At 44.1% G+C, this 16,077-nt stretch overlaps 1 long non-coding RNA gene across 1 annotated transcript in view; it reads right to left on the bottom strand.

Moving 5' to 3' along the window:
• The window catches only part of LOC311592181, a 55,632-nt gene extending 43,373 nt beyond the window's left edge, over positions 1 to 12,259 (bottom strand). The window contains exon 1 of the long non-coding RNA XR_014777329.1: positions 12,177 to 12,259. This is a non-coding gene — a long non-coding RNA (uncharacterized lncRNA). The remainder of the gene's footprint in view (positions 1 to 12,176) is intronic.
• Positions 12,260 to 16,077: the final 3,818 nt, after the last annotated feature.

Raw genomic sequence — 16,077 nt, 5'->3', positions numbered from 1 at the left:
TTACCAAAAAAAAAATTTTTTTTGCCAGCTTTGAAACCCAGAACTCACTTCTCTTTTTGAGTCCTATGCTCGCATCTTGTTATCCTATTCTCTAAGTGCCAGCTTTACCACACTGTTACCGTTTCTAGGCTTTTCCCAATATATTCCTAACCAGTCTCCCCAATCCCAACTCCCATCTGGCCGCTATCATGCACTCACTGTTAGCTCACAAACAGATCTGCTAGTCTGCCAGCTGATCTCCCCGGCCTCTAGGTTACTTAGCAACTTCTGACATCATCACAGGTCACCCGCCACCAGGTGTGTGCTAGAGGCCCAAGATATAAAAGGACAAAACCCACTTTGCATCACCCTCTCACTCTTGAACTTTCTCTAAGGGTGCCCCCCTCTACCTCTCTCTCTCCCCTCATGGCCCACTCAGGCTGCCAATCCTCTTCACTTCCTTTCTCCCAAATAAATCTCTCCATATTCATATCTGTTGTGTGCCATCTCATTTTTTAAATCATAATAATCATGTCCATTCTTTTAAAGCCAAATGTATTTATGTCACTTCCTATGTGAAGTCCATCCACTGTGACACATCACTCACTGTAGGTCAAGGCAGAAAGAACTCTTTAACATAGCCTACATCACACATAGGTTCTATCTCTACCTGATGCTTCCATCTCATCCCCCAATGTTGAGCTCCTAAAATATGCCAGGCTCCTTCTCATCCTGAGTTTGGGCACATGCCATTTCATTTGCCTTACACTCTCTTGCCATCTTCACCTGGCTAATTCCCGCTTACCATGCAGATCTGTTTACCTGGTACTTTTGTTTTGTTTGTTTGTTTGTTGTTGTGTTTGGTTTTGTTTGGTTGGTTGGTTTGGGTTTCTTGAGAACCTTTCTTGACCATTCATACTCCAGGATGGTATTGAGTACCCTATTGTAAACCTACATTCCTTCATCACAGCTCACAGCAAAGGCAGGAGCCATTGTCTATTTTTGATTGGTGGTGCAACCTTAAGGCCCAGAAAAGTTGTGCAATACTATACATTGGCTAGATAGACAAACATGTACAGCCGACATCTGTAAAGTCTAGTTGAAAAACAAAGTCTATCGCAGCGTTGGATGTTGATGATGAGGGATGGAGGGTTTGAGTACGTGGGGAAAGGGTTGGAGGTTGAGGGGCTGCTTACAAAAGCCTGTACTTTCTGTTTAGTTTTTTTTTTTTAACCTAAAGCTACTCAAAACATAAAATGTTACATATTAAAAGGAAAGGAGAATGGAAAATTCAGAACTTATGCAAAATTAAGGTCATTATATATCCCTGTGGACGTATCACCTTAGATCATAATATAACTGGGAAATTTGGAGAGGCCTGGGAAATCACATTTTGAAGTTGACTTCAGATTTTGTGACTGGTATCACAATAAAATGATTTATATTTGGCGGATACTGTGGAAGTGACTAATGACAATTTCCTTTTAAAAATAAAAAAGCACCCAATGAGAGGACAGGATGTGGATTTCCAGGTCCTTGAAGGATCTGAGTGTACTACCACAGTCCCCCCAGGGTTCAGTGGAGTAGTAGCAGGCATGAAGTGTTGGCCACTTCAACTGGGGTATTTGGCTGTTAGAACGACTTCTCCTCTCAAACCAACACGAAAGCATGAATTCACTTCAGTAACGGTCTTGCCTTTGTACTTTAGAACCTTTGGACAAAAGCAAAGACTCGGTGAGCTGTAAAAATGAATACATACATTGAAAATAGAATGCTGCAGTTAGATCTTAAGTGCCCCTCACAGGCCTATGGTGTTCCTGGGAAGTGAAGGAACCTTTAGGAGGTAGGTCAAGTAGGAGTTCGGTCCCCAGCGAACTCCTACTTGACCTACTTGACTCCTAAAGGCAGCGTGCATTCTAGTCCTTTCTCTTCCCCTCAGATGTGATCTATAATGATGAGACCGAGAGAGGGGTAACAGCGGGCCTGTGCCAAGGTGTACCAACCCCTGAGGAATTACACACCACTGCAATAAATCTGGAATAAGGAAGTTTACTGTGGAAAGGGTGGAGGAGTGCCTGGCATTTGTGAGACCAGGGTTCAAATGTGACCCCGGTTATTGGTTCCATGGCCTTGGGCAATTTCTTAAATCTATAACTTGCTACTTCTTTCCGTCAAGTTTTGATTGTTTGAGATGGGGGTCTCATAATGTGGATTAATTAGCTTTGAGCTCATGCTCCTCCTGCCTCAGCCTCCCAAATATGGAGTTGCATCCTATTTTAAATATGAAAACACACTATCCCCATCTCAGAGCTGTCAGAAGGGTTATGAGAACTGAAGAGTAACTCAGAAGAACATATAGAGCATGCAGTTGGTGCTCAACAAGGATGTGCAGAGGGAACAGCAGACACAGAAGGAAAGATCAAAGAGGAGTGAGTGATTCCCCATGGAGAAAAACACACACAGAGCACCTCCACAACTGTTAGGGACCCTCATCTAAAGCCCACACTTTTCTGTGTGGCAGTGACTGTGTGAGGCCTGTGTAACCTCATTTCTGAAAAGCAAACTCCATTTTTAAGGGAAAGTGGCCTGGAGATGAACTCCACTTTCAAAAGGCCCACAAGAATGTGCTTTGATCAACTCAGCTCTTGTTGGGGACGGGCTATATGGCCAATGTTCTTCCATCTTATCAGAGCCTAGGTTCCTACTTCTCCAGCAGTCTGTCATTTACCAGAAACCAGTTGACCCTGTCGTGGTTCGGCAGTTAGACACCTGTTGTGGTTTATTGTGGGGGACGGTCATTCTAAGACCCCTGAGCTCATAGTTAAGAGCTACTCCTTTCTGACTATAAACTAGCTTTTCCAGTAAGACTACTGGTAAAATCATATTAAAGGCCAGTTGCCTGTGAGCAGAAGTTCCGGGAACTTTTTCCTGACTAACTAGATCTTTTACAACTTCCCTTTCTCTCTGGAATTTCTTCCTCTTCTGTGATTATAGCAGCTGTAAAGGTAGACACCTGCTGGAGCATTCCAGAGTTAGGTATCCATAGCAACCCTCACTTACGCAAATACCCATGCTCCTCGTATCTATAAAAACCTTCACAATTGAGTGGAGAGTGGGATATGACTTTCTCACATACTCTGGTGCCTCACATTTAACCATGTCCCCTGGAGGGGGAGATCTGGTGGCACTCAGAGGAAGGACAGCAGGTTACCGAGAAGAGACTTGATACCCTATGAGCATATACAGGGGGAGGTAATCCCCCTCAGGAACAGTCATAGGGGAGGGGAATAAGGGGAAAATGGGAGGGAGAGAGGAATGGGAGGATACAAGGGATGGGATAACCATTGAGATGTAACAAGAATAAATTAATTAAAAAAAAAACCTTTAACCTGAAAAATAAAATTTGAGAGCTTGATCAAAGACTTGCTCTTCTTCTTCATGTCTTGTGTTCTGTCCCTATACAGGAGAATTCTCTTCCCAAGCATTAGTCGAACCCCAGCAAGCCGGGTCAATCTCTGATAATGTTTGACCATTACCCCTAGCAACCGACACCAATGGGGAGGAGGGCAGCCAGGACGCCTAGTCTAAGAAAGATAGGGTGTTAGGCTACCAGTTTGAATAGCTCCTAACTCCTGGCCAGAGTCATGGAGCCTCAAGTACACCTACCAGTTTGGGCCAGTTTGAACCAGTTCAGAGAGCCCCTAGGCTCCGACCAGAGCCCTAACCAATCCTAGATGTACTCGTACTCTTGCCCCTGATCTGTGCCAATAGAAGTAAAGGTTACCTAACCCACCTTGGAACTCTTTTTGGTTTTTAGAAGAGGACTGCACATTCCCCTCGGGGTTGTTGCCATTTTCTTTGAGCAATCGGCCCCAGCATGCTGGAATAAAGGCTCTTTGTTTTTTCATATGACTGTGGACTCCTGGTGGTTGTAGGGGCCTCAAGATCTGGGCATAACAACTGAATTGGAAGGACCTTCTCAGTCTGAGGTTGAAAGGCTTATGTTTACACTCAATGTTTTTCAGTGCCTGGAAGGACAGACCTGGAGATGCTTTTCCACTCTCCTCCTGGGCTGACATGATTTTTAATTTTCTGCTTCTCTTTATGACTTTGGGCTCATTACCCTTGGTGGGTTTCATCAATGTTATTAATTTGAAAATATTTACTGGGCATCTAATAGTGCAGAACACTACATAGTGCTAACATAAATATGAAACAAGATGTTTTCAAGGCTGTCTTCCTGTCATCTTGAAGTTGGTAACACTAAGCATGTGTGAAGCAGATTCAGGCATGAGGAGATGCTGCATGTGGGTGGACATCCCATTACTGGAGGGAAGAATCTAGGCGATGGGTAGTTTTAGGTAAGAAAAGTTTTAGCTCTGAGCCCTCCCAGGACGTTGGACACTGTAGCAGAACCTCTGGGGACACAGAGGGACAAGAAGCTCTGCTCCTGCTCTCAGGGAGCTGACTGTCAAGTCTGGAGTACTGGACAATGAGATAGTACAACCTTTACATAAGGACAGAAAGGGCAATAAGGAAGTGATTGAGATTTTAATGTCATAAATGATACGGGCCATTGGAAGCTTTACAGGGGGGCACTGGTGCCCATCATTTCTCAGGTACTACACCAGCAGTTTGGAATAAAATACAAATAAGCCACGTTCCTCAATCTTCAAAGACTTAATTTTAAAAAGCAGAAGGGACATATGTGTAAACAAACGATATAATCCATTCATTCAGTGCTTCTTGGGTATCCATTAGGTTCCAAGTTAAAGGGGAAAAAGAAGGAAGGGGAAAGAAAGCATAGTGTAAAAGAACCTCAAGTTCAAGGGATCAATGAATAAACAAACCTTCCAATAAAATGTATATCATGTCAAGGTGGGTAAATGTTACATTTTCAAAGTCACAAGATGGAGGGTAAAGGGGCAATAAATTCTCTCTGAGGCTAGGGAGCCTTCTGATGGGATGGAGGAGTTTTTCAGATAACACTAAGCGGTGGGCCGGAAAGTTTTTTTTGAGGCAGGCTGCATGGCACAGCTGGGCACAGCTGGAATAAGAAGCAAGTGTAGGCATGTGCTGGAGATGAAGGTGCTGGCTGTGTGGGAGGGCTTTACGCCCTGGAGCTGACTGTAAAGATCCAAAGGTCATGCTGAGGGGCAGATGAATATCCAAACACAGCAGGAGGTGGAGGGAGCGCAAGGTGAGGCCCCCAGCAGAGCTGGTATCTATGAGTCTGGAATGACTGATGGGAATTAACAAAAAGATAAAAAGCATTTAAACTCAAATCCTCCGCAGCAATCCTTGGGGACAATGACCCTCTCCTTGCTCTCGCCCCAGCGGGTAAGAACAATGGAGAGCAGCAATTCCAGGAAGAGAAAACAGCTTGAGTCAGAGGTAGTGGGCTCACGCCCAAGTGACCAAAGTTGTTCCAAAAGCTCTCGTGTGTCTAACTCAGAACAGAAGCTCTCTGGGTGTCCTGCCTAACCACCCCACTGTCTAAGAGAGGTGTCTCCAGACAGACCTCCCTTTCTCCTCTTCAAGGCTGAGTCTAGGGCACCCAAGCCTTTTTGAATTCTGGAGATTGTACTTATTTTTAAGCCCTGTAAAGCAATAGTGGCTGTTCAGGTCCTGTGACAGAAACATCCTGGGGGCTCTGTCCTCCTTTGCCTTGCTGAGAGATAAACACCATGACCAACAGCAACTTATGAGATGGGTTTATTTGGCTTTCACATTTCCAGTGACAGCCCATCACTGAGGGAAGTAAGGAGCCTGGAAGCAGAGGCCTTAGAGGAACACTTCTGCCTGGCTTGCTCCTTCTGCTTGCTTACACAACCCAGGGCCACCTGCCCAGGGGTCGCACCACTCAGAGTGGGCTGGGACCTTCCACATGAGTGCCAATCAAGAAAATAACCATAGGCTTTTTAAAATATGAAAAATAAGGTATTAAATATGAAATATGTACCACACAACAGATGTGATATGGAGAAGCTTATTATATGAGCATGGGAGGAGAAAGGAGGGGCACCCCAGAGAGACAGAGACAGAGGAAGAGAGATAGAGACAGTGAAGAGACCAAGAGAGAAATGAGAGAGAGAGAGACAGTTAAGAGACCAAGAGAGTAAGAGAGAAATGAGAGAGAGAGAGAGAGAGAGAGAGAGAGAGAGAGAGAGAGAGAGAGAGGAGAGAGAAGGTGGGTTTGTCCTTTTATAACCCTGGGAAGGGCCACTCCTAGTGGCAGGTAGATAATGATGTCATAGGTTGCTAGGCAGACTGGGTCAGTATGTCCACAAATCTATCTGATGGGGTATTTTCTCAGTTGATCTTCCCTCTTCCCAGATGATCTCAGCTTGTGTCAAGTTGGTAAAGGAAAGAAAGAAAGAAAGAAAGAAAGAAAGAAAGAAAGAAAGAAAGAAAGAAAGAAAACAAAACCTGTATCAGTACAGGTTCCCATTTATTGCTGACCCCAGGCCCAGCTGCTTCTTCTAGACTGACCCACCTCAAGACTCTCTTCCCTGGTGTGTGGTTGAGTGAAGAAGCCAAAAGAAAACCAAAAACCATCCCGTTTTCTCTTTCAGAGTTTAGAGTTTGCTGAGAAGGAAAACCAGAAGGCAGGCCAATAACGATCAGCATTTCAGCTTTACTTATTGATGAAGCTGGACCCTGTGGCTTGATCTGGAGCCAAAGAGATTTTCTGAAAGCCCTTCTCAAATCGTTGATTACCCTGTAAGACCTCTCTGGCTTGCCTGTGCAAAACAATGGCTGCTTGGTCACTCATTATAGAGAGAAGAAACAATGCCAGTGACCCATGGCCAGGTGACCCCATATGTGACACAAAAGGAAGGGCACGGTCAAGTTCACCAGTCAGGCTTCCATTGCGGTAGGGAGAAGCTCGTGTTTTTACCTTTTAGGAGAGTGGAAATTCTCTCTCTGTGGAACATGAAAATCCAGGACTTCCTTCCCACCCCACCCCCATGCACTTTGCTTCCTTGCCTTGGGGGGTTTTGGTTTTTTGCAATTGACTCAACACTCAGCCATGTACTTCCTCAAGTGGGAAATCTTTATCTCAAGTTTGTATGCTCCCTAAGACTGAAGAGCGTCATTCTGACCCTTCTCTCCGCTACCACCTCTCACAGACTAGGCATGGAAAAGGAAGGGAAGAGGAGGGGAGGGAAGGAGGGAGAAGAGAGAAGAAGGGAGGGACAAGAGTTCTCGGCACACCTTTCAGCGGAGCAGACCTGAAACACCAAACGTTTACTATTCGTGTAGGTCCACTGCAGCAGGCTTGGACAGGGAAAAGGGGGCCGAGAATTGGATGGTGCTGCTATTTTTCACAGATTAAAAATTGAACACAATATTGAAAAGGGCTAAAAAAATGTATTGGCATTTGTTCTATTTTCAGGACAGTTCCCAACCAAAGAGAATGTATGTAATCAGGGGAATATTAATGAGAACAAAAGCATGAGTTTTCGGTTTATACATTAAAAGCATGAAACTGCCTAATGGTCACATACACTTGATGATGTATTTCATGTGTGTGAGCACTTGCCTGTGTGTCTGTATGTGCCCTGTGTTTGTGCCCGGTGTCCTCAGAAGCCGGAAGGGAGTGTTGAATCCCTTTTAACTGGAGTTAAAAGGCAGCTGTAAGCCACCATGGGGTGCACACTGGGTCCTCTGCAAGAAAAACCTACGCCCTTGACTGTTGATCCATCTCTCCAGCCCTGCAGAATACTTTAATCAGATTAAACATATTTCCTCACACACTTACCATTTATTTATGATGAAAACTTTTGTAAGCTTCTGAGGTTTATCTTGTTGAGACCTGTCTTAATCTGTAGTTCAGGCTGGCATGGAACTCACTACATAGCCCAGGATGACCTTGAATTCATGGCAATCTTCCTCCCTCAGCCTCCCAAATGCTAGGATTGTAGCTGGGTGCCACCATGCCCAGGTCTTTTTTTAATAGCCACTATCTATGCTGGTCCTGGGTGCACTATCACTCAACAACTACTTGTTCCTATTTAACTGTAACTAAGTACCTATGGTTCAATGTTTCCAAAATAATTTTATTTTTAAAAAGTCACATGTTAAAATATAATTTAAAAAAATAAGCATATTTATCCATGGAACATCCATACCAACGAACATTTATCATTAGAAAACATTTTTAAGCTTTAAGACGGAAAAGAGCAGGAATGAGCTCACAGCTATTGGGCAGCTCTTCAGCTATTCCCTGACTTCAGAAGGCCACCAGAGAGAGGCAGTCGTGAGTGCAGGCTCTGGAACTAATTCTGAAGACATGGCTTCTAGTCTAGTCTCAAACTGCCTTAAACCCTAGTTCCTAGATTGAACTCTTGCTAAGTAGGATTTGGTCTCAGACAAATGGTTCTCCTGTCTGGATTCTGTTTATTCCATTCCCCCCTGGATTAACTCCTGGAGACCAAATCTTCTACCATAGGCAGTTGCTCTAGCACTGAGCTACATTTCTCAATCTTCACTCAAGGCGGACTCCTGCTTCCGGCCTCCTATACTGCTTGCCTCAGATGGCGCTTTCTGTTCCCAAAAGCATTCTGTGGCCTCCTCCAAGCTACCTCTTATTCCCTATCCCATTGTAACATGCTGTGCATGGAAGGTGGGAGGTGTCTCTGCAACCTTCATGGTCAGCAGAGCAACAATCCCTGGGAGGCGAGAAGGGGGCTCAGCTGAACATAGCTAAGGAGCAGGTCATTGGTTCCAACTTCAGAAGTCTGACCCCAAGTAATCTATTGTAGGCATATTTAAGCACAGCACACTTTGATGGGAACTTTGCTGCTGATAACTACACATTCCCATGTGCACAATAAAGCATACATTAATCTCTTTGAGGAACAAAATAAGCTACATAAAGATCAGATAGGACTACACTGAAACTCTTGGCGAAGTGCTTGCGATGTAGATTGACTACATGTGACACCTTCCGTCAAGATAGGTTGTATAGGCTGACTGAGAAAAAAGGTTATTATAAGGGTCTAAGAGAAGCTCTGGCGTAGCCATGCAGATAGTGCAAAGGTCACCAGGCTAGAACACGCACGTCTACTCTCAGCCCTCTGGCTGGATGACAGGTATTGCACTCTTTGCCTTGAAGGAAGAATCCTGTGTGCTAACGTCTTGGACTGTCCTAGTGCTTATCTGTGAGCACAGAAACCTCTGTGCCTCCTACAGTTCTGAATAAGTACCTCTGGTGTTTTAGCCCCTGCCTTCCCTCTCTGATTAGGGCTGTTTAATATCTCAGATGCCTAGTTCCAACATCTGAGTGCTGATGTCTGTGATCAGGCACATCCGTCCTAAATCATGCAAATGAAGATTGACATTTGAGAGAATCACCTGGAAAGGCTAAATTATCTGCTTGGCCAATGAATATTTGATCTTTCTTTCTTTCTTTCTTTCTTTCTTTCTTTCTTTCTTTCTTTCTTTCTTATTCCTTTTTTTTCAGACAGGGTTTCTCTTTTATAGCAGTCCTGGCTGTCCTGGACTCACTTTGTAGACCAGGCTGGCCTCAAACTCACTGAGATCCACCTGCCTCTGCCTCCCCAGTGCCGGCATTAAAGGTGTGCGCCACCATGCCCAGCTGGGCATTTTCTTAATTAGTGATCAATATGGGAGAGCCCATCCCATCGTGGGTGGTGCCATGCCTGGGCTGACCAAGCCACGGGGAGTAAGCCAGTTAACAACACCCCTCCATAGCCTTCTGCGTCCAGGTTCCTGTTCTGAGTTCCGGTCCTGTCTTCTTCCTTCAGTGATGGACTACCATCCAGAAGTGTAAGCCAAATAAACCCTTGCCTCCCCAACTTGCTTTTTGGTCATGGTGTTTCATCGCAGCAATAGAAACCATGACCATGACACACAACAACTCAATACTGTTCACATAACTCACCCCATGTGCATGTGAGGACATGGAAGTTCTGAGAGTTCTGGAAACCACTGTGACCGCACATCCAATTATAGGTGAAGCTGCAACCTGTCCTCTGCTCTCCTGACACATGACTTCTCTCCACAAACCACAGACAATGACCTTAGGATCATTAACTTGTTTGAATCATGGACTCATTGGGAGACTATAACATCAGCTAAAATCATTACCCTGGCCCCAGAAAAAAAGTTATACTCAAAATTTCCGTGTTCCAAGGTGAGAGCCCCTGACTTTGGTTCACACACAGAAACATCTCCCAGATTTCACCAGGAGCGATTCTGTAACGCGATAGTTTTCCTTGTCTTCCAAATGTGCATCCAAATGATTTCTGGCTGTTCCCAAGTATCAAATCCCCAAAGTAACAAGATGTTCTAGGGCAGAAGATCTTCAAAAGAATGTGCTGTGCACTCGAAAGGCATTTTCACACAGAGCTTTCCACAGATGTTTCAGGAAAGCCAGGGTCTCTGGACACTCCAGTTTCCACAGGTACCCACTGGGGAGAAGGGAGCATTTTGTGCCCATGTTGGCAGACTAAATCAGCTCCCTTTCCTCTCAGGCAGTACTCACGTGGGGACTCTGGGTTAACAAATTATTTCCTGGTGAAAGGAGCTGCAGTTCCAAAGCTCAGTAGAGATCCCCTCATAGCCAATACTGCTTTCCCACACAGATTTCTGAGACCCCCCCCCCCAGGCCAATTTTGTCTCCCAATTTTGTATAATTTATGCCTCTTCCTTTCCTGACACACACTGGGTACAACCTGAAGGACAGATACAGGATTCCTGCGGTTCATTTTTGTTGTTGTCTGAGATAGCTTCTCACTGGCTGTCTAGTAAATCCTAGCTGGCCAAGTCAGGCTAACTTGGAACTCATAGAGATCTATCTGCCTGCCCCCCCAGTGCGGAGACTAAAGGTATAAGCTACAACGCCAGGGTATTTCATCACTTAGATGCCGATTTGACATTTATGTTAGCATTGCTGATCCAAGGGGAAACAGTGCTGCAGCTGCTCAAGAGTGGGAGATAGCAACTACACAGCACAACGAGGCTCACCTTTCCCTTTAAGAAATAAAGGGCACTTTATAACATAACCTGGTTTGCAGGGAGATGTTACTCCCGTGGCTAAAATCTGATGCTTATCTTTCCAGAGTGCAGCACAGTGTATTTGCTCAATCTTAAACATCTCTCCAGGCAAAATCATGTGTTTTCTGGAAGGAGAGTCACTAAAGGGAAATTGCTCACCAGTTTAAGGGTGGCTGTGATCTGGACTGGCCATTCAGAAAGATAGCTAACACCAGGTGCAGCTGCTTACCCTCAGCTCAGTCTACTTTGACACAATGGAAAAGGAGATTTAGAAGTCCTACAGATTTCAGTTTGGGGGTTCTGCCACTGACTACAGTCATAGATTCTCACTTGTCCTTTTCTATAATGACGCCACCTCAAAGAGCACAGGAAGCTACGAAAGGCCCTTTAAAAATTAAGGACATAGGCCGGGAGTGGTGGCGCATGCCTTTAATCCCTGCACTCAGAAGGCAGCGGCAGGCGAATTGCTGCGAGTTCGAGGCCAGCCTGGTCTACAAAGTGAGTCTAGGATAGCCAAGGCTACACTGAGAAACCCTGTCTCAAAACAAAAAACAGAAGAAAAATAAAAAAGAAAATAATTATTTATCTATGCAGTACGTATCTATCATGTATTGGTGTATCTAAGCTTCTACTGGGCTGGGTCCAGCTTTGTAAGAAAAGGGCAAGGTGACCACAAATTTAGGAAACCTGGCAGTAGCACCTCCTGTATAGCCTGTGCCTTGAGTCTTTTGCTGCCTGGAATGACCTGGAGCTGGCAAGGAGGGACGGTTTGAATTCCAGGCAGGCTAAATGGCCTTGGCTGGGGACCTCCAGGGGATTTCACAACACTGCAGGAAAAGCCTTCCCATAGCGAGATGAAGGGATGGGGTAGGAGGAAAAAATGCAATTCTGCAATTTGGAAAAAGCTAAAAGATGGGAGTGTCCTGGTGTAAGGAAATTCCTCATCACCGTCTGTCTGCCTTCCTGGGTTTCCATCACGACCTATGCTATCAGAAACTTGCACCACAGGGCCTAAGACCTCTTCACTCTAGCTCTGGGAGAGTCAGGGCTGCACTGCTAACCTTCAAAGGCACCCACGCGCATGCGCATCGCTTGCGTTCCCTCCAAACAGTTTCTAAACATCAGCGGTGCCCAGATCCGCTAATTATAGAAAAAATTCTTTCATTTTATACCTTGAAGTGGCCAGTGCTCAATATGCAGCGATTTCAGAGTCTGTGGTCCGCTAGGCCGCAATGAAAGGGAAGGAGGACGGGTCAAGAAGCGCTAAGGCCTGGAACTACAATTCCCGGCAGAGACCGCGCGGTCTGGCTTGCTGGTGGGCGGGCCCAAGGCACGGGAACCTTAAAGCGGCGAGACCTCGTAGGCCAGCTCTCCGCCGAGCTTTGGTGCTAGCTTGCGGGTTTTCCAGTCCCTGGAGGCATGGAAGCAGCAAGTCCTTCTGAGGTCGCTATTTCCAGTGAACTAGCAATGAGTGCAACGGAAAGGACACCATTCAAGTACTCTAGGCCTGTGCTGAAGTTCATCTGTTGCTTCCTACAGCTCCATAAATCCTAACTTGCCCATTCAACAAATGACAATCTGGAAAATGCCACCTGTAAAATCTATTGTGTCGAAACGATTGGTTTTTTGTTTGTTTGTTTGTTTGTTTGTTTTTTGTTATAGGTATCCTGAGGCAGCGTTTAGTGTCCCTTATTAAGACTAAGCATAGCCAGCATCGCATGCCCTTAATCCCAGCACTCTGTATGAGTTCAAGACTAGCCTGGTCTACAAAGCCAGTGAGGACAGCCAAGGCTACACAGAGTAACTCTGTCTCAGTGGGAGGGAAAAAAAAAAGACTCAGTAGGACACACAGGAACTCTTTAAAGAGATACTGCTGACAAAGCAAAAACTTGATTTAAATGTTTGCTTTTGTTTTTTACTTCTTTTAATGGAGTGTCTTTAAAGCATAGCATATTTGAAACTTCCTATTAAAGTGCATTTTTTTAAAAAATGATTTAAATTAGCCTGGCGTGGTAGCACACGCCTTTAATCCTAGCAATTTGGGAGGCAGAGGCAGGCAGATCTCTGTGAGTTCGAGGTCAGCCTGGTCTTAAAAGTGAATCAAGGACAGCCAAGGCTACACAGAGAAACCCTGTCTCGAAACCCACCCCCCCCCAAAAAAAAAAAGATTTAAATTGGGACATACTTGAATAGAATGTTTTAAGCTGCTTGCTTTTGGATACAGGCAAACAACAGCAGACATGCTGTCTGGTGGCATAGTGTACTGCAGGGCTTCTCAATCTGGGAATCCTAACCCCCGATTCACCCTTTCACAAGGCTCACATATCAGCTATCCTGCACATCTGATATTTACATTATGATTCATAACGCTAGCAAAATTACAGTTTTGAAGTAGCGACGAAAATAATTTTATGGCCGTGAAGTTGTGGCCCACACCTTTAATCCCAGCACTTGGGAGGCAAAGGCAGGGGGATCTCTGTGAGTTTGAGGCCAGCCTGTCTACAAAGTAAGTTCCAGGACAGTCAGGGCTGTTACACAGAGAAACCCTGTCTCAAAAAGCCAAAATAAATAATTAATAAATTAATAATAATAATAATAATAATAATAATAATAATAATAATAAATTATTATTATTATATGGTTGGAAATCACCACAACATAAGGAACTACATTGAAGAATCACAGCTTTAAGAAGGTTAAGAACCACTGTTCTAGAAGGTGCCGTTGGTTCTTAAAAAGCAATGATAGTGGTTTCCTAGAGCTGGGTAGTTACTGTGATTAGAGCCTTCTTGGCTTTTTATTGGCTCAAGTCACTAACTGTGAAGACCTTTCCAAATCCCTTCTCATCCCTGCACCTAACCGTTTCCTGCTGCCACTACTACACTTCCTCTCTATTCTGCTGACTTCCACCCCCCCTTTTTAAAAAAATTCTGCAAACAAATAAAATGTAAGGACATCCACGGGAACCAATTTAAGACCCAAATGCAGAACAGTTTTAGAGTTGGGGGTTCCCCCTTTCTTCTGAGTTCCTCTGCTTCACTCTGTTGAGTTTGATGCTTGTGTGTGCATTGTTCTGTTCAATGCCACAGAGTAATATGAAATTGGCCAGCTGTGCCCCAAATTAGTAAGATGTCTACTTTTTTATTTATTCTTTGTGTGCAGCGGCCCAGCAATAGGCACACCAGAATGTGGGAATAATAACTGATATACGGTGGTTTTTTTAGAGATGACTGAACTAGCCACTGTGCTCAGAACATACCCTTCATACAATCTGAATCAGAAGAATGCAAAACTCGTGATATTTGGAAACACACAGACCTTCCCAAAATTCTTAAATGTTCTCTTCATAGTCAGAGACAAAGCCAGTTTTCTGGCTATCAAATCTTTACTGTTAAACATTCAGTTTGTACAATCCCAGCAAAATAAGAATGTGAGATAAAAGACAATGGTGGTACATCTAAGAAAGTTGTAAAGAAACTCACACCAGAAACACTCTGAAGAGAAGACAGCTGGAGAGGTGAGCAAAGAGAGCAGCACTTAAGGTTTCCTTTTACCACCAACAGCCAAAGATATACATTAACTGGACAAAAGATACAAGTTATAATAGAACAACAACAAATCATTAGAACTGCAGAATAAGTCTTTTTTTTTTAACCCAACCTTTATGGAAGGCAATATAAAGCTTTATTGAAAATCATTAAGAAAGCATTTAAATAAATAGAAGACTACATTATGGTCCTGGGTAAAGTGGCTATGTTTTATATGGCTTTCCAAGTTGAAATTTGCACATTGCCTCACTTAAATGCTCACAATGGCACTTGTCTCTGTCAACATAGCGCCTATCTTGCAAAATGTAGATCAGTCTCTTAAGAGGCATGTTCTTGGTCTGTTGGGGTTTTGTTTTGTATTGTTTTTAGAGACAGGGTTTCTCTGTGTAGCCTTGGCTGTCCTGGACTCATTTTGTAGACCAGGTTGGCCTCGAAGTCACAGCGATCCCCCTGCTTCTGCCTCTCAAGTGCTGGGATTAAAGGCGAGCGCCACCACGCCCCGCTAAGAAGCATGTTTCTGACAGAGTGAGAGAAGAGGCCTCTGAGATGTTGTGTAGGAAGTCAATGTGGCCTCGTTCCTGGAGGTAAGGCGAGGACAGAGCTGGGCTGTGCACTGTAGGAGCTTACACAGGGGACATAGCTGGGAAGAGGTGCCCTGTTCAGCCAGTGGTGGGAGAACAATAAACACTTTAAAGTGTCACACCAAGTGAGTAAGTGGGTGAAAATTCTATTTAAATTAGAACATTAGCTATGACAAAGAAAACTTGTAGGTGGGTTTGTAGATTTCTTTGAGCTTGATCTTAGGAAAGCTTTCTTTTTCCTGTTTCTGTCCTTTTTTTTTTTTCTTCCTTTTCTTTTTCCCTTTTTGAGACAGGTTCTTTCTTTATAGTTCAGGTGCTCTTTGAATTTTCTGTGAGTCCAGGCAGTCTGGGAACTCATGATCATCCAGCCTTAGGCTCAGGAACCTGGGGATTACAGGCAAGCACCATGCATGGCCAGTAGGTTTTATTTTATTTTTATTTTATTTTTTATTTTGTTTTCCTACTGGACAATATCTCTAGCCTTAGAACCATTTGTGAAACAGGCACATAAAGTTCAAATTATGAAGGGAAAGATAAGTGAACCTGACCACGCTGCTAACAAGCAAGTACTTAAACAAATAAAATGTCTGTTATAACACACAAAAGGCAATAGGCAATAGAATGAGAAGGACGTGCCTGGGAGGAAAAGGCATGTATGACACGAAGAGACAAAGCATTAGTATTCATGTCTTAGACCACTTAACTGCCAACAACCAATAAAGCAAAAGCAAATGATGTAATGTAATAACATCATATAAAATGAGCCAGATACAATGTGGCTGATGAAGATGAAGACTGAATAGTTAATAGGGAAAAGATGTTCGGTCACATGGAAAATCAGGGAAATGCCAGTTAAAACAGCAAAGAGATGCTGTTTTTCACTTACCTGAGTTGGAGAAAGGTTTAAAAAGCCCTTGCTAGTCAGTGGTGTTGAGCAGCTGATA

This window comes from Acomys minous, assembly GCF_964271855.1.
Source record: "Acomys minous genome assembly, chromosome: 1".
NCBI classification, from domain to species: domain Eukaryota; kingdom Metazoa; phylum Chordata; class Mammalia; order Rodentia; family Muridae; genus Acomys; species Acomys minous.
Note: the sequence above shows the minus strand (reverse complement) of the source record. Positions and strands in the feature narration are given on the sequence as shown.